Source organism: Motacilla alba, chromosome 3, assembly GCF_015832195.1.
Source record: "Motacilla alba alba isolate MOTALB_02 chromosome 3, Motacilla_alba_V1.0_pri, whole genome shotgun sequence".
Lineage (NCBI taxonomy): Eukaryota > Metazoa > Chordata > Aves > Passeriformes > Motacillidae > Motacilla > Motacilla alba.
Window position 1 is genome coordinate 101236454 of NC_052018.1, and position 23779 is coordinate 101260232.

Here is a 23779-nt window from a genome sequence, read left to right on the forward strand (position 1 = left end):
TCTAGAAGTACCCTATCAACAACAATCTTTGGCACTTCCTTATAACTGTGACATGAGTTTTATTGGGAGGGCATTTATAACCCATAAAAACCCATAACTTTGCCCCATACTGTCTCAGGTTCAGCCTTCACAAACCAAGACAGCAGGACCAGAGGAGCAGTCCAGCAATAACCTAAAGCAGGATGTATTCAGATGGTGTGGTGAGAGGAATGGAGCTCCTGATGAGAATGTCATAGCTGACTCCTGATGTGCTACTGTGACCTGCTTTTTTTTCCACATCATTTTTCTTTTTAGTAGGTAAGTGAAATTTTTTTCCTTGTGTTTTCTGTCATGCCTAAACACCTATTTTCAGTAAGATAAAAGGCTGTCAAAAAAGCAGGTACCTGAATTAACAACACTTTGTAGAAGAGCTTTCACCAAAGGGGCAGATGACAGGAATACAAAGGGTTCAAACTAGTCAGACTCCTCCATGCTCTTCTTCCTCTTTCTCTTCTTCTTTTCCTGAAGGATATTGGTCCACATCCTGACCATTTTATGTGAAACAGCTGCCAGGTTTCATGCCAGAGGTGACTGCATTTCAGAGACAAGCAAATATGCTGCTGTACTACTGCCAGATAGTGACCTCATGTGCATTAGCCTTGGCTTTTCAAAGTGCTCCATTGGACTTTGGTGGTGCAGCTCCAGTCTGACCCCAGCATAAAAGAGATCTGAGCCCATTCCACTAATTTTTGGCATTCAAAAACACAAAGTGTGTGTCCTATAACAATGTGTCCATACACCCTGCCACCCTGCTAACACCCATCTCACACAGGCTGTCTCTCTCTCATAGTCAATTATTTGGACAAGAACTGGTGACTAATAGAAGCAATTTGTAGGAAACACGCTGTTCCCAAGTGACCAGCAGCAAATTGCTAATGACTGACATTAGAATGACCATTCTCCAAAGAGGAATAGTTGAAAGCTCGCTGTGCACAGCACTGATCACATTTAGCAACAAAACAACCCCTCCTGATTCTGGCATCTGCCATTTATGATGGCTACTGCTTGCTTCCTTTCCCTGGTACATCCATAAGACCAATTACACTGAAATTAAGCAACCACATACTATTTGTTGACATAAACATGAAATGTAATGAAAGGCACACTTCACTAATGTGACCTTATAAACTTGATGGACAAAACATTAAAAATACAAATGCACTATAGGGAGAAACCCTGCATTTTTCAGGAGATGGATCATAGGGCTTAATAGATAATTTCCATCTCTGAAATTTCTGAGTTGTGATGAATGGAATTTCTTAGTATTTGAGGCAAGACAGGGGCATGTTTAAACAGACTGGAAAGGGCTGCAGTGTAAAATCTTTACACTATAAAAGAGGCAGCCTTGGTTTTTATTGCCCCTGTGGGGAGTCTCCTGTGAACCAAACAGCAACTAAATCAAATAAACATTTCTGAATCAACTCCATCTTCTCTTCAGCTTTGGAGAGTTTAAAAAACCCTGTAATTTATTGAATCGCCTTTTATGGTTGTACCTACAGATGTCTTTTGAATTTGATAGTAAAAACATTTAAACTCATAATGTTTCCCAAATCAGCTAAACCCATTATATCACCTGTGCCAGTTACTATATTTGTAGGGCAGTAAACAGTGGCCTTTATTGTTTGCTGTTCATGGGGCTGTGCATAAGAACGAGCTTAGTCTGTCTCCAGAGATATACACCTACCTTGCAGGCACCAGAAATATTATACCAGCTTAAATCAGTGCAAGCTTTCCATGCTGTCACTGCCTCCCCTGTTTTGATTTGGTGACGGTAATCTCTATTCACTGCTGTGCTGATACCCTTCAAGTCAAGGCCCCTTCTCTACTTCTGCTGTTTCTGGAAGAAAAATTAACAAGTGCAGCTTAGGCATGTTATGAACAGTTAGCAAATTTCCACACCTAGGAGGGTATGTGGGCTCAGATATCTGATTTTCTTTGCAAGCAGATGGAGAGGTGAAAATCCTTATGTGGGCTTGTCATATCCTTATCTCAAACCCTCCAGAAAAGTAGGCAAATGGAGGTGAGACGGTGAATTATCCAGACATCAAGTAACTTAGCTCTTCTCACAGGCAGTGAAATTTGCTTAGAAAACCCAGGAGAGAGGAAAAACCCAGGTGGATGTGGAGCATGACAGTTTCAGTAAATGAGCTACACAAGGTCTGCTAGGGGAAAGCATGGGCGTGAGGGCAGAGCCATCCCAAGGTGCCCTAGGAGTAAAGGTAGTAGGGGCCCTGAGGATCACATCTGCACAGCTCTTTGGGGCACAGGTCTTTGAGGAATGCACCTCATGACCTTCCACCTCCATCATTTAATGGCCCCTTCTCACCTTTCACTTTCTCTCATGCAATCCTTTCCTCTTCTTCCACTCCTTGAATTTATTATTTAATACTATCTCTGGGGCTAATTTTGCAACTGTTTACATGGTATAAGACCTTTAGGGAAGCAATTAACACATTCTGATGAGATTTAGGAAGTGGAAATAGCCATGTAAACAGCAGATCCATAAGTAGCTTGTGAGTCTCAAATTGAAAACCATTTGATGCAAGCACAGCCCAGGCCATTTCTCAACAAGAGCTCCTAGAAAGTCTCTTTATTCAAGTGACTGAGGCTTTTCCAAGGAACAGGAGAACATGAGTTATCTTTCTGCTGTTCTTTGGCAGTTATGGAGAGGCGTGACTGGTTGCCTAATGATATTTTCCATATTGTTTATCGTTTCTTCCCTTTGAGTGCCACATGGTCTATCATTCCCTCAGCTCAGATATAGGCCCCAAGGGGACTTAGTCTGCAAATAAAACACGGAGCTAAGCAATAGTGATTAAAACCCCAAATGTTTTAGGCATACTGCTCTTGTTAGTAACACTGGTTTCAAATAATTTCCCTCCTCTCTGTGTCCCCTCTTGGAGACTTGTTATGAGCTCCATGATGCCACTTGTCATCCAGCTGAGCTAACACAAGATGAATGGAGGGGTCCTGCTACAAATCATGTAGCCAAAAAATGTTTTGTAAAGCTAACCCCAGCTATAATAAAAAAATTCCTTTCTCTTGTGTTCCTATGAAGACCTTAAATTCTTTGTGCCATATGTTTCCAGGTCCTGTCAATGGATGGATAGTAGCTTGTATCATTTTCTATTTTCCCTTTCTATTTCTCAGCTGCTAATACAACTTGAAGGACTCAATAATTTTCCATTTCACCCCCTTACAAAAGGATTTTAATTGTTGTGAGGTTTTTTTCCCCCCCACTGTGGGCAGCTTTCTAGTTTTTCAATTGTTTTTTTCACATGAACTTTGCTTATGTGGCCATGCTGCTTTTCAGTCTGGCTGCAAGTCCCTTTCCAAGAGCATTTGAACCTTCTTGATGAATTTTGCTCAAATTTGATGGAAGGGCAGAAAGGCAGAATTCTCAGAAACAATCATGCTCTTACAAGATCTGTTAATATAGACATTATGATAGAGGAGTGAGAACTCAATTCATGCCCTAACTGAGCAAACATTATTGTTTCTCTTGGCAGCTGGTACTCGCTGGCCACCTGCACCTACTGCTTCTTGCTTTGCAAGGATGCTGTCCATGGAGTAGGAAGGAGACAAAATTTATGCATTGGGGATGGAGATGGGCTGAGTGGCACAGGGAAGCATGTCTGTTGGGAATCAGGCCTTGCTGCTTCCAGCTCTGCCCCCAGGAATTGTTTGTGGCTAAATTAAATCTATATTGTTTTATTTCAAACACGTGGAAAGGTTGACTTCGGCATCAAATGGCATTATTTTTGTGGACGTAAAGCCAGTATCTTAATATTATTTTAACAAAGTCTTCTGAAATGCACATACATTTCCAGTCAGCCGGATTCTTCCTTTTTGCTGAATACTGAACATTCTTTTCTTCCCCTCACTGTTGTCTTTGGCTGTAGAAATTGTACTTTCCACTTTCACAAAAACTGTAGGGGCATTATGAATGCCTGTATTTTTCTTGAGCAGACTTTTTGCTTTCTAACAAAATGCCTACACTAACTCACTTCACACAAGTTCAGCTTTCAGTGTCTGTGTGTAAAGCACAGGGTGCTTATCTACTTTGCCTGTATAGTTGCAACCGAAAATTAAATTTGCCTTTGTATTTTCTGCTAGAGTGCTATGGTGAATGCTTGAAAAGATGTCATGTCCTTCTTCAGTTGCCTGCATGTCAATGTGATAGACAAAGAGATTTATCTCCAAATGGTATAAAATTGCTCTGGGGCTCTTAAGGAAAACAGGAACACCATTACTCATTATTGTTTGTCTTACCAATTTGTTTTCTCCACAGTTTTAAGTAAAATATCTTAACCAAAAGTTTATATAGCGAGGTGTTGGCATTGAAAGGAGTGCTGTATAATGTTTCACATTTTCTAATCAAATTACAAATTTTGATTATCATCTCCTGACAGCACTCTCAGCAAGAAGAAAATGTCATTATTCTTACTACGCTGATAGGAAAGTGAGATGATTTATCCAGGGTCACCCTGGAAGTGGCAGAGAGTGGGCTGCAGTAAGATTCTGGACTACATTTTGGTGCACAGAGTGCCAAAGCTCCTTACTTAGCTACTTAGAAAATCTTTCTCAGTATTTTATTAACCCATTTTAGCCTGTATTTCTTCCATGCAGAGATCTTCCACCCAAGAGGCAATTAGCCGTATGCATTTTTGCCCAGTTTATCAAAAGAGCCATGACTGCCCTTTTGTACAAATACCAAAAGCCACATGTAGACATGACTGCAGTTTCACCCCTCTCACGTTCCTAGACTACACTAGTATAAAAATTTGGGGACAGCTTTCCATTTAGCATTACAGGGTTGCACCAGGAATTTCTGCAGATACTGCAGATGCCATCACTGCCCTGTTTCTGTTTGAAGTGTTGAGGCTGCCCAGGAGCCTGGCCACAGGTCTATGGCTGACAGTTCACAGCACATGTTACCCTTGGGGACATTCTGCTGATGCTATGTCTTTCATGCTAAGTTATTGCTATTTAAAATTCAGCAGTTTGCCTTGCTCTTGTCCTTATTTTCAGGAGGCACCAGTGAGGATTCATTTCACCTGGCTTTAACCATGTCATCAGCCAGAGTGACCTGAAGGGGAGCCATTTCAGCTCCCCATGTGCTGGGCTGTTTTAGTCATCCAGTTTGGGTCAGAATGGGTCACTTTTTGGAGCTGCCTAGAGGAGGGAATCTTGGTGACTAAGTGTGACTAAATGCCTGTTTCCTGGTTAGCACAAGTCAGCTGAGGTGAACTACACAACAAAGAGCCTCCTGACACAAGAGGCAGAGCATTCCAACACAGAGTTGCCTTTATCTCTTCTGCTAAAGCGTTTTGAAGGACTTGGGATGCTATTGTTAATTTTACATAAGACCCGGTCCATTCTGGGTTTGAAATTACACAAGGTCTTTGGGAAGCCCGTTCCAGTGCTTGACTGCTCTAATTTTGAAGAATTCCTTCCTATTAACTAATTGGGATTTCTCCTGCTGCATCATGGGACCAATGCCTCTCATCTGCTTGCTGTGCACCTTGGAGAAGAGTCTGGTGGTAATTTCACAATTACCTTCCACCAGTTTTAGACAACAGCCAAGTCCCCCTTAGTTCCTACTTCGCCAGGCTGAATGAATAAATGAGAGCCCTCAAAAAGGGGTGATGACAGTGGAATTTCCAACATTTTTATTACTTTTAGGAAGAAATTCCCCAAAGGCTCATTCCTCATTTTTTTTTTTTTTTAACATTTCAAGTATTGACCGAATCAATGACTGATTTTCAAGCCCATTAAGGTACTCTCTAAGGCAACAAATTCTCACTGGATCTCACTGGATTGTAGGTGTATCAGGAGAGACAATGTTGTCCTCAAAGCCAGCTGCATTGGGAAAGAAGGATCTCAGAGGGGGAATGGCTATGGGGGGATATATCCCAAAGTGGATATGGGATCAGGTTTTGCCCTGGCATTTGTACTTTGCACGAGTTTTGCAGAGGAACAAGTTCATCTATAGGCGTGGAATTGATGTGGAATCAGAGAGAGAGCCCAGGTTGCTTTGGTCCCCATCCAACAGCTCTTGTCAACTGGGCACGGACTCACTTTGGTTTCACAAAAAAAATAAAACTTTATTTAAAACCTCCTGGAGTTTCCCTTCTCGGACTGGGGGTTTCACCAGGTTTGTTTGCCTTATAAAAACACACATGTGGAAAGACTATAAAGAGGTTAACTCCATCAACAGTGAGCGGTGGCAAAGGCGGTGCAATAAAAACTGAAAATACGGCCTGTTTCGGGGAAAGTTAAGACAAACCATCTCCTCACAGCAGTGGAAATCTTGCCACGGCCGTTTTCCACTACTCTCTCACCGCATTTTGTGACAAATTCCGCAGCTAAACAGTAGTACGGTTTTCCCCTTCGTGCGGCGCAGAGGGGCGGACGAGCCGCTGTCCCTCCGGGGACAGTCCGCAGTCACGCCGCGCCCCGCAGGCCCCGAGCCCCGGCCCGCGCGGTCCCTTTAAGGGGGCCCGGCCGGGAGCGCTGCCATGGCAACGGCGTGACCGCCGTGACCGGAAGTGAGCGGGGTCAGGGGTCGCGGGAACATGGCGGCGGCCCTAGAGCCCACGGGCGGCGGCGGCGGCGCGGCGGCTTCCTGAGCTCCTCCCGCCGCGGCTGGAACGCTGCCCGTTCCAGGTGAGGGAGGGGCGGACGGAGGGGAGGCCGGGCTGCGGTGCCGGGCTGCGGTGCCGCCGGGGCTCCGCAGCTGCTCTGGCCTGGCCTGGCCGGGTCGTTCTCGCCCGCCGGGCTCTTACCCGCCTCCCGTTTGTCCCCAGGCATGGTCGCCGCGCTGTAGGACGGCCGGGAGCCGCGGCGATGGAGGAGAGCGCTTGAGCTTGTCTGCGGAGGCGTTCCGTGTGTGTGAGACGTGTACGGTACCCGAAACCTCGGTTTCAGTGCTGCTGTTTTTGTTGCACCTGGAGGAATAAATAACCGGAGGCGTGTTATAATCTCATCCTTAGTATCTTCCCTTTTGGGGAACAAACTGAGTGTCTTGTTTTGGTTTGTACATACACAGAAGCCAGCCAGGTTTTTTTTTTTTCAGCTGTAACTGGGTGGTTTTCCTTGGTTATTGTGTCTGTTGTCACTTTTCCCGTTAGTATTGGCGTGTGTGCTGCCGTCTGGGCTGGAAGTGCCCTCTGGCAAAGCTAAACTTTGACCTGAATGGTCTCTTGTGCCTGTAGGGTGAGTGCTGCAACAAGGCTCGGGGCTTTGCACAACCGGCCTGTTCAGCACATAGCTGTGGCTGCAAGAAGCTGCACACTAAAAATAAACGCTGGAATTAAACTGGGCGTCCAGCTTCACACTGGTGCTTGTGTGTATTCATTGAAATACAGTTCTTGGTCACTGGACCTCTTTAATCTCTATTTTTGTTAGTGCGTGGAGCGGGCTACACTGATGGGTAGTGTATTTTACTTACTGATTGAAAGCATCACCCTATCTCACTTACTTCATAGCAGCCATGTGTTCTGTCCAAGACACAACCCAGCCTCTGCTTTTGGACCATTGGACTTTTCAGTTGTAGATAGCATGGTAACCTTCTGATGTTTCTCAAGCATGAAATTATTCCACTGTAAAACAGAGATCAATAGATGGATCCCCCTCCATCCTGCTTCTCACTTAACAAATGGGGAAACTAGGATTAAAAAAAAAAAAAAGCCAAAATATGTCTTAAATTGAACACAGAAGTCTAAAATGAGTTGGTTGACTTTGCAATCATGTTTTACAGTATTAGCTCATAGTCTGAATGCAGAGCTGCAGTGGAAGCTGTACCTCAGCAAATCAAGGTACCTTTTACCAGTGTGAATTCATGGTTTGGTCAGTGTGTGGGCTGTAGCTGAAGAGTGTGGTCTCACTCCTTCCCGTGGCTGGCCATGGGTTCTTGTTACTCTCTTTGTAGTGGATTTAGTGGTTGGATGATTTCAGGGACAGTTGATCTAACAGTTTTATGGGGATGGAAGTTATTCCAGTGAGAGCTTGCTCCAATATGAATGAAAGCTGTTTCTCCTTCTGTGCTAATGTAACCCAGCTGTGGGTCAACCATAATGTGAAACTGTACCTCGAGAAACCAAATCTCAAAGTGGTCATTCAGAAAATCAGAACTACACCTCAAACTTCTGAAAAGTTTCGATTTTAAAAAAAGAAAAGTCAGCCATGTGTAGGGAATATGTGGTAAGACTGAAGAGAGTATAAGCCTGTGAAGGAACTTTCTCATCTTCCAAGGGTTTTTTCTCCATTCACTGCTTGCCAAAGTGTTTCTGTGCTGAAAGTGGGAAGTCACTTACAAATCTTTATTTAGACCTCAGGGGCTGGTCCACCATGTGTACTCAGTGAGGCAGAATTTTGAAGGAAAGATATTTTTGTACCCTACTATGAAAGCTGGGCTGAGATTCTGCAGGGAAACCTTGATTCTGATATGGTCCAGCTCCTCAGTGTCAATGAGGAGCTTTGCTTTCGTGGCATTGCCTGCCTTCCCCACAAAAGCAATCTGGAAGGAAGGTTGGAAGTGGAATAAGGTGTCATCTTCACACTCACCTGGGGTTTTAGTGGTGTTAGGATTTGCTGGATCACATAACCCTTTCTCCAGTTGCTCATGTGGGAAACTCTCACATGTTTCATCTGTTCCTGCAGAGTCTCTATTCCTTCAGCAGCTATTTTTAGTAAAGCCAGATTTTTAATCCCTAGGTTCTTAAGCTGAACAGCCATAGGTGCAAATCCTCTTGAGGTTCTGCTGGCTTTCTACCTGTTTCTGTCCAAGAGTTTTCCCCATGGAGTTTATTTCTCTTCATTTTTGTTTGGACAGTCTCATGTATGTTTTCTTTCCTGTCACTTGTCCCATCCTTCAGTGTGCTGCTACCCCTTACTCCTCCCAACTCTGCTTTGCCAAAGCACTTTTTTTTTTTTCTTCCAGCTTCTTGGGATGTGCAGATTCTTAGTCTCAATTTATACTTTCTTCCTACCTCATCATTATTTACAAATAATTGTGTTTTCTGCTGTCCTTCTTTCCTTATTTCATTTTCCTCTTCTCCACTTGCAGTCTTGTTCAAGGCTGTCCCTTCCTTGTTCCCTTGTTTCTTCAGGTCGTGGTGCTGGGAACACACAGACATGAGGCACCGAGCTCCACAGTCTGGTTAAATGTTTTCTTGGCACTGGCCTGAGGAGAGCTGGCATGTTTGTGTCGTGTGTGTGTGTGTGTGGTGCTTGGTCAGCACTTAGGGCTAAGAGAGGGGGAGATGGAACCTTTGGAGAGTTGAATTTTTGGAATGAGTCCCTGCTGACTGTGGGCAAAAGCTCACAGTTTGATTTTACTATTTGTTGCCTTGGCCTCACAAGTAAATTGCTCCTGAAAGACAGTTCTGCATTGTGAATTGTCCTTTTTTTTTGCTATAGCAGGGCACAGTGAGATGTGATAGAGCTATGATAGCAGAATTCTTCAAACATACCCAAAATGCCTCTTCATTTTCCTATTTTTTTCTCTTAGCTGAGCTAGTTTACTTGTGAACTTGACCTTGTTTTGATACAATAAATTTAATTTACATAACTACATTTGTTTGTATTAGAGTTCTTGTATGCTTAGGGGTTAAAAACTGGGAGAGTCTTTACTTGCCAATGCAAAATTAGTAGCTTCACACACTATCCTTTCATGAGTTTGAGGAAATTAATTTGCCTTTAATCTGACAATAGGCTTAAGGTGGTTTCCCCTTGAGAACAGAACTGCTTTTCTTCATTTTGCTTTTCCAAGATTTTGCATGTGTAATACTAAAACTCCCCTGACTCTTGAGGAGCTTGTTTCAGGCATCCTTTGGTGTAAAACCTGCTGTTGATGTTATTTTAGGTATCAAGGGAGCGGGTATTGCTTTCATTCCAGTGTTTCTGAAAGCTATTTCTTAATCTCAGGTGCTTTTTCACTGAGCTTATGATGGTTTTATTGTTTTTAAGGCATCCAGCATCTCTTACTGTTGAGAGAAATTTATCTCTATTTGCTCTTCTCCTTTGATGGCAGCTCCAGAGGTGCCGTGAAGGCTAAATGAAGACTGCCTCATGAGTCTGTATGAAGCAGTTATGTGGATCACCTCACACTGCTGGGAGAAAGAGAATTAATTTTTGCTGAAAAGTTTCTCTGGTCCTTTATAAAATTACTCTTTGAATGATGGTGGTCCTGTGAACTGCTGTGTCCCCAGACATGCTCCTCACCGTTCCTGTGTGTTTTCATATATAAACAACAGATTGTTTTGTACTCCTTTCACCAAATCAGTGAAACAGACTGGGCTGTAGTCAGAAGAGTCAAAAGATAACTGAACACTCAAGGCTTTCAAAGGAGACCCAGAAATAGAACACAATCAAATCATTAATTTTTCTTCCTAAATCAAAGAGAGACAATAAAAGGCAGTGCAGGTACTGACAAGTATATGCCATCATGATTTTGAAACAAGAATGGAGTTACTTTGAATTTCTTGCAATCCTGCTAATTGCATCAAACTGATAATGATTGTTGCAGATCAAGATTTAACTTACTTTTCAAAGTAACTGGAATTTACAATGGTTATACATGAAATGGACAAACACATCTGGGGTGAGCGTGTGATTGTTTAATTTTTGTTTCCTTTTTACTTTTGCATGGTAAAGTGTGATAATGATCCCATGAAGATACGAATGTTAATTATGAAGTAAGAGAACATGTGTTGTATGACCCTTTGAATCTGTTTGAAGACCCTCTCTGGTGTTTGAAGGTAAAAATGTTCCTGTCTTGCTACGTGTGAGAGCTTGGGTGAAATGCCTCCTGATGCAGTTTTAACGGGGATAAAAGGGCTGAGGACCCACTGTTTAGCTTGAGCAGCTCTTGGAGAGACAGAAGCAACAGGGAGAGATTCCAAGCCTTTTTTTTTTCTTCTCCTCAAAGAAAATTCTTGAAGTAATTAATTCCACATCACTTGGTAATTCTGCTCTTAGATTTCATTATGGTTACTCCTATCTAGTGTTGGTATTGATGTTTAACATTGATTTCCTCAGTCTTCACACAAACAGCCTGCATTTGTTCAGATCAAGTATTAGCATTGTGTTTGAATTCAGAAGATAATTGCATATCTTGCAAATTACCCAATGGCTGTTTCATCTTGAAACATTTAGAAATCCATTTCAGTTTCTCATAATTATAATGTTTTAGTCAGACAGCAATCTAAACTTAGGACTGCACTTTGGCAGTGATATGCTTGTTTTTCTAAAATGAGCACAGCTTTTGTGGTTGAATTTTCCTTTCATTTAAGTATAGATTTTAATCATTGTAGGCCAAACTTTTCCAACCATCTTTTAAATTAGCTCAAGCCATATTTTAAAAAGTATGTTCTTCTAATGGGATTTAACTTACATAGAAAAATGTATGCAGAAATTAATGTTTTTAAGCAGATTAATGTTTTTGAACTGTTTTTACAGTTTGTTTATAGACAGCCTCAAATAGTATACTAGTAGTCTCTCTCTAATAAATACCACTGAAAGCACTTCACGCTGTATTTCTGAAATTTGAAAGGTAGCTGTTCAGAAAGAAACTGTAAATTCCGTTCATCAAGCAGCTAAATTACAACATCAAAACACAGTAAAATGCCTCTGTTTTTCCAGACTTCTCTGCAAGCAGTGTGTGAAGTTTTGGAGATTACTGAAGTTTTCATTGGTTGTCTTGTATGTCCTTGGGCAGGGTATAGTTACCATTTTCAATTGGTGAGTTAAAGCTGTAAACAGATGTACAGCAAGTGTAAAGCTCTGGCTACATGATATTCAGCATTTCATATATTCCCACACAGAAGTGGGAAGGAATCTGAATTGCATCTATCAGGTGACTATTACAACCTTCCGAGTTGCTGCTATACATATGCTTGTTTCAGTTTCTAGAAAAGTGCTAGAAAAACCCTCAAGTAAAAAGACCCCCAAAACCGTTACCAATCTTGTGTCACTGTTTTATACCCAAATGCAGAAGAAAAGGTCTTGGCTACACTGAGATTTTTCCAGTTGGCAGAGTGTTCAGAGATCAAGGGAGTCAATCTGTCAGCAGACTTCTCTTCAGATACACCGTTTCTTCTGATCACAGATAGAGTGAATTCCTTTCCATAAGTGTGAGGAGAAATGTAAGAGAATGATGAGTCCTCTGGGTTTCCATTTTGTGTTTTTATATGAGATGTGCTGGTTAGCTTTGATAAACTGTTTCTCTAGTGAAAATAATGTCAAAAAATTCTGTCCTTGTTTGGACATGGAATTGTGAGAAAGCTCATTCAGTTTTTTTAGACGCTTATTTTTATTATGCAGATGCTAGAAGGACTAGATCCTTCTGGTTTTTTAATACCTACAGTAATCAGGCATTTGTTCAGCTGATCAATTCCATTTATTTTCAAGATCATGTTTGTGATCTGCTTGAGTGTAAAGAGCACTGGTTTTGAAAAAGCAGATAGTACTTTAGCAAGAATAAAAAATAATAAATTTAATAATGACTGGTAATGACTTTTTTCTTCTAATATTTGCAGTTTGTGCTATTACCTTAAGATACTTGTATGATGAAGCACTTTTAATTTCAGTCAATGATTTTTTCTCAAAAACTTGACTAACTCTTCCCCAGAATTCTTGTGGTACAGTGGGAATTTCTTAAGCATTCTGTTCACTGAAAAGCAGTTACACGTTTTGTCCTCATTGAGAAACAACTTTTAACTCTTCTGGCATGATAAGCCAGCAGACAGTGTTGACCACATGCTGATCCATGGAAGATATTACTTTTCAAAGTGAGCCAAGCTGCAAATGGGCTTTCAGGCTATGGTCAGAACTTGGAGCTTGTTTCTGTTTCTGCTGTGTAAATTTTTGAGATGAGTATCAGCTGGAGGTGGGGGCCATGTGCTCCAGAGAAGTCATTGCTTGGTTCTTTAACAAAGTCAAGGAAAACTGCAAAAGATTTCTCAAAGAGCAAAACAGGTAAAAAAAAAATACTTACCTGTTAAGTCTCTGCTGGGAACCAGTCCATTTTTTAAACTCTTCACTCATGGAAATCCTCTTTTCTTGAAGAGTCCAACATTTTAGAAAGTGTGAGGTAATACACTCATGCCAAGGTTATTGAGACAACCTATAGTCTGGCAAGGTAAGGCTGATCATTTCCTTTCAGCCTCCTAAACAGACAGTAGCTTTCTTCTGGTCCTCCCTCTTAAGTGTGGAAACACCACTAATCTGTCAATTTACTTAGTGAATTCCTTTAGAAAGAAAACAGTTTTAGCAATTTCTTTTAGGATCTCTTGCCCAGGTCAGTAGATTTGTCCTCTAGACAAGTAAAAAGGATGGGTTGCCCCTCAGTTATTTATGTGTAATTCATCATCAGATAGTGGAATTTCCAGTTAATGTCCTGGGAATTGGCATGCATTTCACATTTGGAAAGAGGGTGTTTGGTTTGTTTGAATCTCTCTTAAATAATTACAGACTGTCTAGGAAGATGGAATGTAGTGTTCTGGTTATGTTTGATCTTTCTAAACTTTGGTGATAGATTGTTTGAGGAAAGGATTGGTCTTACTGCATTTTGTGCTTCCTCCATGAGATAGACAGATTTTGCATTAGAGTTTCCTTAAAAAAATACTTGTGTCTCAATATGATTTACAATAAATGTTTTGCAGACTCATCTATTTCTAACCATTGGAAGTGACAAAGGGTGTGTCTCTCCCAAAATTCTGGCTTTGCTCAGAGTAGTGTGTTCTTTTATTAGGAGCATCAGGTTTAAATTTTCTCTTGAATACCAAGTTTGAAATTAAATCCTTACAGTTATCTGCTATTTTGAGCGTTTGCATGGGTCTACCATTCATTACAGAATGAATACTTCATTAATTTGTCATAAATTATTCTATCTTGAGATGTCAATTTCCAAAATTTACTTACATTTTAATAGAATATTTTAGAAATTATTATTCTGTCTCACAGAGTATTTTTACTTGTGTTGCAGTAAAGGTAGGCATTGTATGTGTTGTATCTCAGTCCCACTATGAAGAAGGAATCCTGGTCTTTTTGGTAAATATTGAGAAGCATTTAGTTTTGCTCCTCTTTTGGATGCAGTGTTAGATGTTGAACAGTGTCAACTCCACTAAGCAATAAAAAACCCCACACTTTCAAACAATGCTTGAATTGAACAGCACATCTCATTTAGATTATGACAGTGGGTAAAAAAGCTGCATATTTATCTTGTCTGCCACCTTAATAGTTTTTGAAAGACAAATGCCTGCAAAGTTGTCAAAGGTCAAACAGCTATTTTTTTGAGTGTGTTCTAATTACAGCAGGCCATCAAAGGACCTTGAGAGATGACTGACCTGCAAAATTGAGACAATGGCTCTGTAGTTATGGAAGTATGAAAATTAAGTTTATGCAGAAGCAAATGTGCCTGAAGTGGTCACAACAGGGATATTGCTAAAATAGTTATTGATAGCACAGGAATGCATATTCTATCTAAAGGGAAAAATAGCTGAAATGATGTGGATTTTGTTGAAGTAATTGTGGTAGGCTGGTCTACTGAAGAACAAATATGATGTGTTACACAGCCCTCCTGTGCAGTAGTTCTCTTTGAAAACATATAATAGCAATTATTTTTAATTGGAAAGAGCCTTATGAAAAGTTTGGAGGATTTAGCAAAGTTTTCTTCTTTCAGTCACATGTTAGCTGGGGTTTCTGATGGTCTGCCTTCTCTCTGTGCCTTTGCAGCTTGGCAGACTTTCACCCTCCTGCAGCAGCACCAGGCCCCTGAAATGGCTGTAGGAAACCCTTCCCCTTTTTAAAGGGAAGCTGTAAGTTATTCCCATGTTGTCTGTGACCCCAAGTTCCTTCAGGTCCTTGTTCATTTTACATGTCATGAGTGACAAATAGAGGTGCTAAATACAGCTGTTCTTTCTTTTTTAACCTTATGGAAGACATCCATAAAAATCTTTTAGGCAAACTGGCATTGCACATATTGTCCAAAGCTTTGTTATCATGAGCTCTGGGCATTCAGCTTGCCTTCAGAACTGAAGGTAGCATTGCTGTGAGCAGAAAGCTAAAATGAGTTTGCATACTAGAAAGAAAGTTTATATTCCTAGTTTCCATGATCTCTCACTATGTATTGAAGTACAAAAGTAGCTGGAAAAGGCATATTTAGGACAGAGTTTTGTGAAGTTTAGAAATACGTGAAATATTTAGAAATACTTCATAAATACAAAATAGGCAAACCTTCAAATTTACGGAAACTGTCTGGTAGCCTTGGATTTCAGTGCAAGATATTCTCTATGAACATAATATTAATGCAGATGATAATGTTTACTAGAAGTCTCACAAAATGGCATATTGGCTAAGTGATGCCCAAAAATGGAAAGTAGTAACTGCAAAATATTGTTGTAAATATAGTTCCACAGGTGGCAGAATATTTTAGAATAAAAATTTTCGTCTGTACAGAAAATTATTTGATCTGTTAGAAAAATAATATTTTAATGGATGCTTACAGCATAACAAGAGGAAAAAGCATTTATGAACAGGTATTTCTTTATCACTTAAAGACTGCTCTTACTGCTGTTGTTCTCCAGCCATTTAGCCAGCCAAAGGTTTACAACCTTTATAGGGAGTGTACCCAATACCTTTGGCCTGAATATCCTGCAAAGATTCCATTTCCCCAGGATTTTTACTTGTGGAACCTTTGTTCTTCTGCATCCAGCTGATACAAGTCTCCCTCTAAAGAACTTGAGTTTTGATGTTAATATGGAGGAGTGGCCCACCCTTAGGAGCTGCATTTACTTCTGTAAGACCTCAGTGTCTGTCCTCCTCCTGAGAAAGATTATGGTGTGCTTTTCTGCTGATTTCAGTGTTTTGAATGATTTTGGAGGGAAGTTATAAGAACTTTCCTTTCTGGTTTGGGAGGTATTTGTTACAGAACTACCAGTCTGTTGTTCTTGAAAGCAATCACCCAGTTAACAACTCTCTCCTAAGCTGAACCTTACTGAGGTCTGTCAGATTTCACCAGACATGGGACTGAGGAGTAGAGCATAAAAGAAAAGTAAATGTTGGAGTGGGATATGGAGAGATGCAGTGTTGTGGGCAAGTATTTTTCCATTTTCCAAATGTTAACCTTCAACCATGTTAATAATATTTCTACAGAAATATTACTCGGCTAATTTAAAGCAAAACTCTAGAACTCTTATATCCCACATGGCATGAAACATTCCTGTTTTTTTTTTTTTCTTGGTGTATTAACTTCTTACACAGAAAGGAAATGAATTTTAGAAAGAATGTTATACATAAACCATTTGAGACATTCTCTGTTAAGGAAATACCATCTGTCAAGAAAGATGCGGCCAATGTTGAGTTATATTAAAAACATTGTAAAGGAAACATTTCTCGAGGAAAAGTGGTTTAATTAAAACATTTTAACTGTTTTTCCTCTGGAAAAAGCTTAGGAAATTTCTATATGAGCATTCTAAATGCAATCATAATAAAAGCGCAATTAATTTTTTCAGAAGGATGTTAGTTTGGATAAGTTGTTCCTTAACGTAGAATAAAGAAGTTTTCTGACTACAATGTAACTAGTAGGAAATAAAGAAAAAGAAAAGACTTAGACTAATTGTTTTATTACCTTCAAATTCTATAGTTTGATTGATTTAATTGATTTTTCTTGATGGACAGAATTTATTTCAAAAGGAAAATAGGTTACATTTTAGGGCTTTCATATTAATGCTTTTATTTGAAAATCAGTTCTTTTATGAGCATTTAATAGCACTAGAAGACATTATTTTGCTTCTGTGGAGGAACAGTGAAGTACTCATAAAAAGGTACCTAGATTAGGCATGAGAAACATTAAATATGATAGGATTTGCTCTTCTTTAACTCAGTTGAGCCTGCTGGTTTAAGAAATTTTACACTGACTATACAGATTTACTCTAATGGCTTGAAATAAAAGCTTCTGCTTTAATTACACTTTGCTCTTTCATCCATTAACCTGTTGGTGCTATCAGACCTACCCTGAAATGTAGCAAATACAGAAACAGTTATGTCTGATACCTTTCTAGCTCCAGTTGTTTGTTTTGGGGTTTTTTTTTTGTTGTTGTTGGTTTTTTTTTGGTTTTTTTTTTTTTAATTTAGCTGAAGAATTTGAAGGGAATGCTTGGAAGTTATGGATTTTGGCCAACTTAAATGCTGAGGTTTTGATTTTTAGGAAAGCATGTATACAGTACATGGGAATGTTGGGTTTAAGATGTCCTACCTTGTCATTGGAGTGTTTTCCTTTCCTTTGTTCCTTGAAAATAATAAAATGGCATTTCTTAAGTTACATGATTGCTATTAGAGATGAGCAGCTGTTATTCTCCCAGATTCTCTTCACAGTAGGCTCATGATCTTAGACTTCATTAAAATACCAACAGAAACATAAGTGACAAGTGATATATGGGCTAAGTTTTTTAATGTCACCCACATCTCCTTATTTGAGTTGACAGGATGTATTTCCATTAACACATTATCTTTTTTTACCCTGTTAAAAACTTGTTGTTTACCATGGCTTGTATTTTAGGAACACCTTAAAGATTTAAAGAATGTGGTCTGTAGAACCCGTTTTACTTGTTGCACATGTTTGATGTATCCTTGACTGAACGAAGAATTGGAGATGATCATCTGAAGGTTTCTGTAGTTAAATGCCACTGAAGACCTGGATTTTACTTTTTGCTTAAGAAGCAAGATATGTAACATTATTAACAGTAACCACTTGTTGTGATCCTTGTATTTGAATAGTAAGGTTCCAAATTAGACATCTATAAAATAAAGAATGCAAAGCTTTCACAGCTGCAGCTGAAGCTGATAACAACTGTGAATTGTACTTGTGATGTACTGCACAGTGACAAATATTCTGAAAAAAAAATTAGTCTGGAAACATTCCAGATTAAGCAGACACAATTCATATGCTGTGTGCTGAGTTATAATATAGGCCTTGAGTTATAAAAATATAAATAGGATCTTTTATGAAAATAAATTACTGAAATACAACACTTTCAGATAGCAGTATAATAAACTTAAGATGGAAGAAAAAGGGGAAAAAAGAGGGTTTTGCCCTAGAATTTTAATATCTAAGCACTCTACTATGGGAAGGGGAAAAAGAAATCCAAAGTAATTTCTCCTTCTTCATCCTGTTGTCAAGGCCTGTGCATTAGATAAGGTGGAGTTCCTGTGTGAAAGAACAAACCAGCCAGGGAGCAACAGTCTTAAATCTGGTCCTTTATAATTTCTCTGTGTTTCATTGTGCAGCTTCAGTATCCCAGTATTCAGTATCAGCACCATTTCTGAGTGGTACTGAACCCCCTCATCTCCACTGTGAATGTAGCAAACTGTACTTACACTGAGGTTGACCCCTTGCTAAATGTCATCTTCTCTCTCCTGTAAATTCCAATGTTGCTGTATCTGACCAAAACACTTTTTGGGTCAAAACTAATCATTATGTGTTCGATTTCCACAGAATCACTTCAGCTGTAGTCTGAGACGATTTTCTGGCAGTCTGTTTTATTGTAGGCAAATGAGATACCTGAGATCAATGCTGACTCCACAGAGAGGTCCCTGGATTGAGTTCCTGAATATAGGATCAAGAGCACCAGAAAAAGAAATCTGTCAGCATTCCAACTTATTTCTACAAAGCCATTTACAATCACAAATGGTCCTGCAGTTTGACTGAATTCTGCTTTATACCTCTCAAATTCTGCTTTATGCCTTAAATCTTGCTTTGGTCCAGAGTGAAGCAGTTCCTTGTCTATTTACATATGCATGATTGAACACACAGGTTATTGTTCCAAGAAGTAGGAGGAAAATAGCCTGTTCTAATTTCTCGACTCACATTCCAAAACTTTCCTCACAGTGACTTGTGAAAATTGTATTGGCCATCCAGGACCACTTCTTCTAGTTTCAGGCTGATAACTCTGCAGTAAAGGTGAAGGATGTTGATTGGGATGCCTTTCTCGCATGGAATTAATACAAAACCTCTGTGCTTTGACTTTTACTGTCTAATTGGTGATAGACAGCTTTCCCTAATTTTTGTTGGCTTTCACAGTGAATTTCATCCTCCTAAAGATGTACTTGAAGTTACTTCATGTAAAGGTACCTTAGTCTTTTATGATATTTAGAAGGAGACAAAGCTGACTTGATGAACTGGCAGACATCTTTGCAATTGATAACTTGGAGAAATGCATTTTGAATGAGGTGTGAAGCTTGGAGTTTTAAATTTATCATACTTTACCTTATTTGGTAATCAGTTCAGTCTTTTTCAGGTTTTGATGGAGGGCACAGTGATTTCCTATATTGGTACATCTATATATACATCTATTGGTACATAACAAATTACAATTAATGCCTTGAATTCCCTCCTAGTGGTAAAGAAAATAATATTCCTCTATGCACTAAGTAAACTTCGATGGCAAAAAGTGTTACCATTTCGAAGTATATATCTGTTATGTGGTCTGCATAATAGAAAGTGACTAAATTATGCTATCAAAATGTGTAACAGCTTTACAGAAATTGCAGGTTGTAGATGTTATTTTATAGGGTATCTTACAGCTCACTTGAGGTGGTTCGTAATGTATAGAAAAACCTACTTTCAGCTTAAAAGAGTCAGTTATGATATCTCTAAATGTTGTTTCCCATTTATATGTTTGATATCTCTATCTGATAGTATGGAAGCTAGAGATAGAAAGTTATAAAGAGAAATTATTTTACTAGATAAAGTGTTATGGGAGAGTTCATATTGAGTCCCTTTAGCTATGTTGTGTTGAACTGCAGCCAGACATTTTGAAATCATTTAAATCCCTAACGTTCCTGAGCAACTGAAGGAGAATCCTGTTCTAATATTCCTTCTAAAAGGGATTATTATTTATTTTTGTTGTAGTTTGATCTAAGAATTTCAATGAAGTATCAGGAAACTATTATATTTTTCCTTACTGACTCATCCACTCAAACCTGATTTGAAGCTTGGAATCTGTTACCAATAAAAAAGACTTACAAATATGCTGTTAGAGGTTTTAGATCACTTTCAATTTTATATTTTCCATAATATATGTAAAATCCCATTTCTTGCTTGCTCTGTTGCCATTAATCTCTTTCTTCTTTGCTACAGTGTTAGTTATTAAAAATTCTGACATCCTAAGAAATGCTCATCACTTAACGTCTCATTTTCTTTGTCTGTTATATCCCTTTTTCATAGTGCAGATTACTGTAAATTGCTCTGGAAGCACTATGAAAGAATAATGGCTTAATATAAATAAGTGTAAAGGAACTTGCAGTTGTTGCTCATGTCTTCTGGTCTGCCTAGGTATTTAGTCCTCTTACCAAATGTGGAGGAAGAAAAGTTGGAAGATCGGTAAACTTAAAAAAAAATAAAATTATGGTTTCCTAAAGTAATTTGAACAGTTTTGATAGGTCATGCTGTGACACAGAACTGCTAGTTTTTTCTCTCACAGCAACATTATCAGCTTTATTATTTGCTTCATGAATCTTAAACTATTTGAAAGAAAGCTGAGGACTGATGAATTTTTAAGTGACTTTATAGTCTCCCTAATTTTGCAGCTAGCAGGGAGGTATTTTCAGACAGAATTTAGTTCCCTGAAAGCTGGCCTTAATTGTTCTGCTCTGAGTTAGGACCAGGACCGAAACTATTATTGTAGTGGCTAAAGTGGAAACCCCCTCATGGTGAATCTGGAGGGCTCTTTGCCTTCTTGTAAAACCCTGTGCAGCAGCTTAGGTGAAACTTTTAACCCTACAGGCTTAACTTCCCAGCTAATCAGGATACTCTATTTCTTCCAGAAATGTTTAGGATTGAGTCCCTGCACAGACACATACTGGATATACAGGAGAGAGTTCAATGAAGGGCCACAAAGATGGTGAGGGGACTGGAGCATCTCAGACACGTGAGGAGGGGGTGGCAGCTGGGGCTGTTCAGCCTGGAGGAGAAAAGATTTGGGGAGGGACATGTTATCAGTGTGTGCAAGCGCCTGAAGGGAGGGTGCAGAGAGGATGGAACAAGGCTCTTCTCTGTGGTGCCCAGTAACAGGGCCAGAGGCAATGGGCACAAACAGAGACACATCAGAAAACACCTTTTTTGACTGGGAGGGTCAGTGAGCGCCAGCACGGGTTGCCCCAAGGTAGTTATGGAGTCTCCCTCACATATTCATAAGCTCACTGGCTGCAGTTGGTCCTGCTTGAGCAGGATAAGACCAGAAGACCTCCAGGGATCCCGTCCAACTTCAGCCATTCTGTGTGGATCTGTTGTTAGCAGGGATATTGTGTCTGTATGAGTTTGAGATGACTCATAGATGATTCTCTTCAAAAGAAAAAGATGTCTTATTAACTCCTGTAAAATTCTCACAGGAAATAACTACTTAGCTTTAAGTAAGCTGCAGAATAAGGGGTGTTATTTGGGAAACAAATTTCCTTTCCACTTTTAAGTCTTGGGAATCATGTGAATTGAAAACAGAAGCTGTAGTTTTAGCTGCTGTTAGAGCAACTGAAATGTACATTTTAACTAAGCCACCCTAGGAAAATAATACTCTTTCCTGAGGGGGCGAAGGACAGAGGCGCTTGCTATGTAGTCTTCCTGTAGGCTGTTTTCCCTCGTGTTAGTGGTCTTGCCCTGTAAGAAAGGAAAGAAGCACTTTAAAACACAGGAAAATGTGGTTGTTGAGCCTCAAAAAAATGAAGTTTCAAGAGTGGTTTTGATGCTATTTACAATCTCTCTCATTCTTGATTTTTGCTTTGATTTTGATAGTGACAGTTTAAAGAAAATTATTTGAAAACCATGGTTTTCCTTTGTTTGTCATTTTTGTCATGCTTCCATTTTGAAAATGCTGGTTTATTTTCATAACTCTAAATTCAGTGACTTCAAAACGTGCCTCTACATTTTAATTGGCCTTCTTGACACATGCTTTGTTGTTAAATGAAACATTTTTATTGGCACAAAGGTATTTGCCCCACCTATTTTCATTTGCTAGTGGTGGGAATGGTAACATTAAAGGCTGTTTAAAATATATGAAGGGAGTTCTGGGGTCATTCCCCACCTGTTGTTTATTTTGGTTTATGCAAGAACAGTGAAAAGTAATCATGTTGGTGAAGCTCTGTCATTTAAGTAGTGCTTTTGGAGACTCATAATTTACACATCAACAGGTTTGGCTTCTTCAAGCAAAACATGGAACTTTTATGTTAGTGAACAGTGAATGCTGGCAAGAAAGGTCACAGCTTTAAAGTAACCTAGAGTACATTGTACTATGTTATGGAACAAAAGACAGTAAATACAGAAAGTCTTTAATTAACTTCTCCTTTTCAAAGTGTCTTGACCTTTATTGAGTTCCTCTAGCTGACATTTTTAGAAGACTTTTAGTATTCCTTTCATTATAAAGGGTTTATTTGTGTATTTGCTCCCACATATTTCATTGTCATCCTCTCTGCCATTCGACTTTCTTTAGTTACAATGGCATCTACATTTCATATCAGGATGGTTTCTGTAGTAGTGGAATGATGTAGTCCTTTTTTGTACAAAATTCTAGAAATGCATTTCTGTGACTAGATGGTATCTTGGTACACAAAAGAAATAGAAAGCAAAATGGAGTGAAAACCAAAAAAATTAACAAAGCTGAAAGCACTTAGGAAAACATTTGAAAGACAGTATAATATATTCATGTTAGGAGTAAGTCATATAGGATTCACATCACATATCTTTCTATTTTTAGTTTTAAAATTATTGGTTGCCATTTCTATTTAAAGATAATGACATATTTAGTCAGACTTAATGCAAGTGAATCATAGTATTGCATTATTATTGTATTAAACAGTGATTGTTGGTTGTGTTTCTTATAGTCCTTATATTTTGGAGGGCAAAAATAACTTTTCAGTGCTCTGGAAGTTGCTCAGACATTTCAGTCTGGGCTGGTGATGAATAAATTATACTCTAAATAAGACAGGCAACAGGAATTCATATTTTTGTTTTCTTCAACCAGCCTTCTCCAGCTGGCCCCTTTCCTTCTCTTTACCCCCTGTGGTTTTAGCCATGCAGGCTGGATAAGATTACAGATACTTGTTTTACAAGGAGTCACTGTAGACTTGGTCTTTTTACATGACTGTTTGTGCTAGTTCTGCTGTCTGAGCTGGTGGCTCCCAGCTGTTCTTTAAAGGGTGTGCCAGGGGTGCCTTTTAGTATGGTTGTGTCCTTCCTTTGCCCAGTTCCATTCCTGGGGTTGCTGCAGGAGAATGAGAACTTCCTCCAACAGTTAAAGGTTGATTAAGTCTGAGTCGCTGGTGCCTTGGACAGCTGGCCAGCCCAACCTGACCTCCCTGGTTTGGAGAGGCAACTTCTCAAGAGCATCCCTTGCTCTGTAATAACCGAAAAAATCCCAAATGTAAGATTTAATCTTCTCCTTACTACTTTCTTCCTGTGTAATACCGTGCTCCCTGCAGCCTTGAAGCTGTTTTACACACTCCACCATTCACAGCTAACAATGCCTCCTAGTAAGGTATTCCATAAAATGGGAACTTTTCCTTTGAATAAGATACAGCATTTAGACTTTAAAGTCACAGGATTTTAGGTGTGGGGCTTCTGGCTGATTATCTGCTACTGGTAGCTGAGTGAACCCGAGGGTGTGATTTGTACCGTTGTTCCTTGAATGGGCAGGTTGTCTGGCTGCTGTCAGTCCTTTTCCTTCATGTATTTGGTACTCAGCAAGAG

At 39.5% G+C, this 23779-nt stretch overlaps 1 protein-coding gene across 6 annotated transcripts in view; it reads left to right on the top strand.

Annotated features, from left to right (window-relative positions):
- The first annotated feature begins 6541 nt into the window (after nucleotides 1–6541).
- The window catches only part of LCLAT1 (lysocardiolipin acyltransferase 1), a 111632-nt gene continuing 94394 nt past the window's right edge, over nucleotides 6542–23779 (top strand). For 3 of the 6 annotated variants that reach the window (XM_038131024.1, XM_038131026.1, XM_038131025.1), the window contains exons 1-2: nucleotides 6543–6708; nucleotides 6849–6942. The gene's annotated coding sequence lies outside the window, so the exon portion shown is untranslated. Of the gene's footprint in view, nucleotides 6709–6848; nucleotides 6948–10698; nucleotides 10803–23779 lie in introns of all 6 variants that reach the window. The other 3 variants (XM_038131027.1, XM_038131030.1, XM_038131029.1) reach the window with 3 other exon arrangements.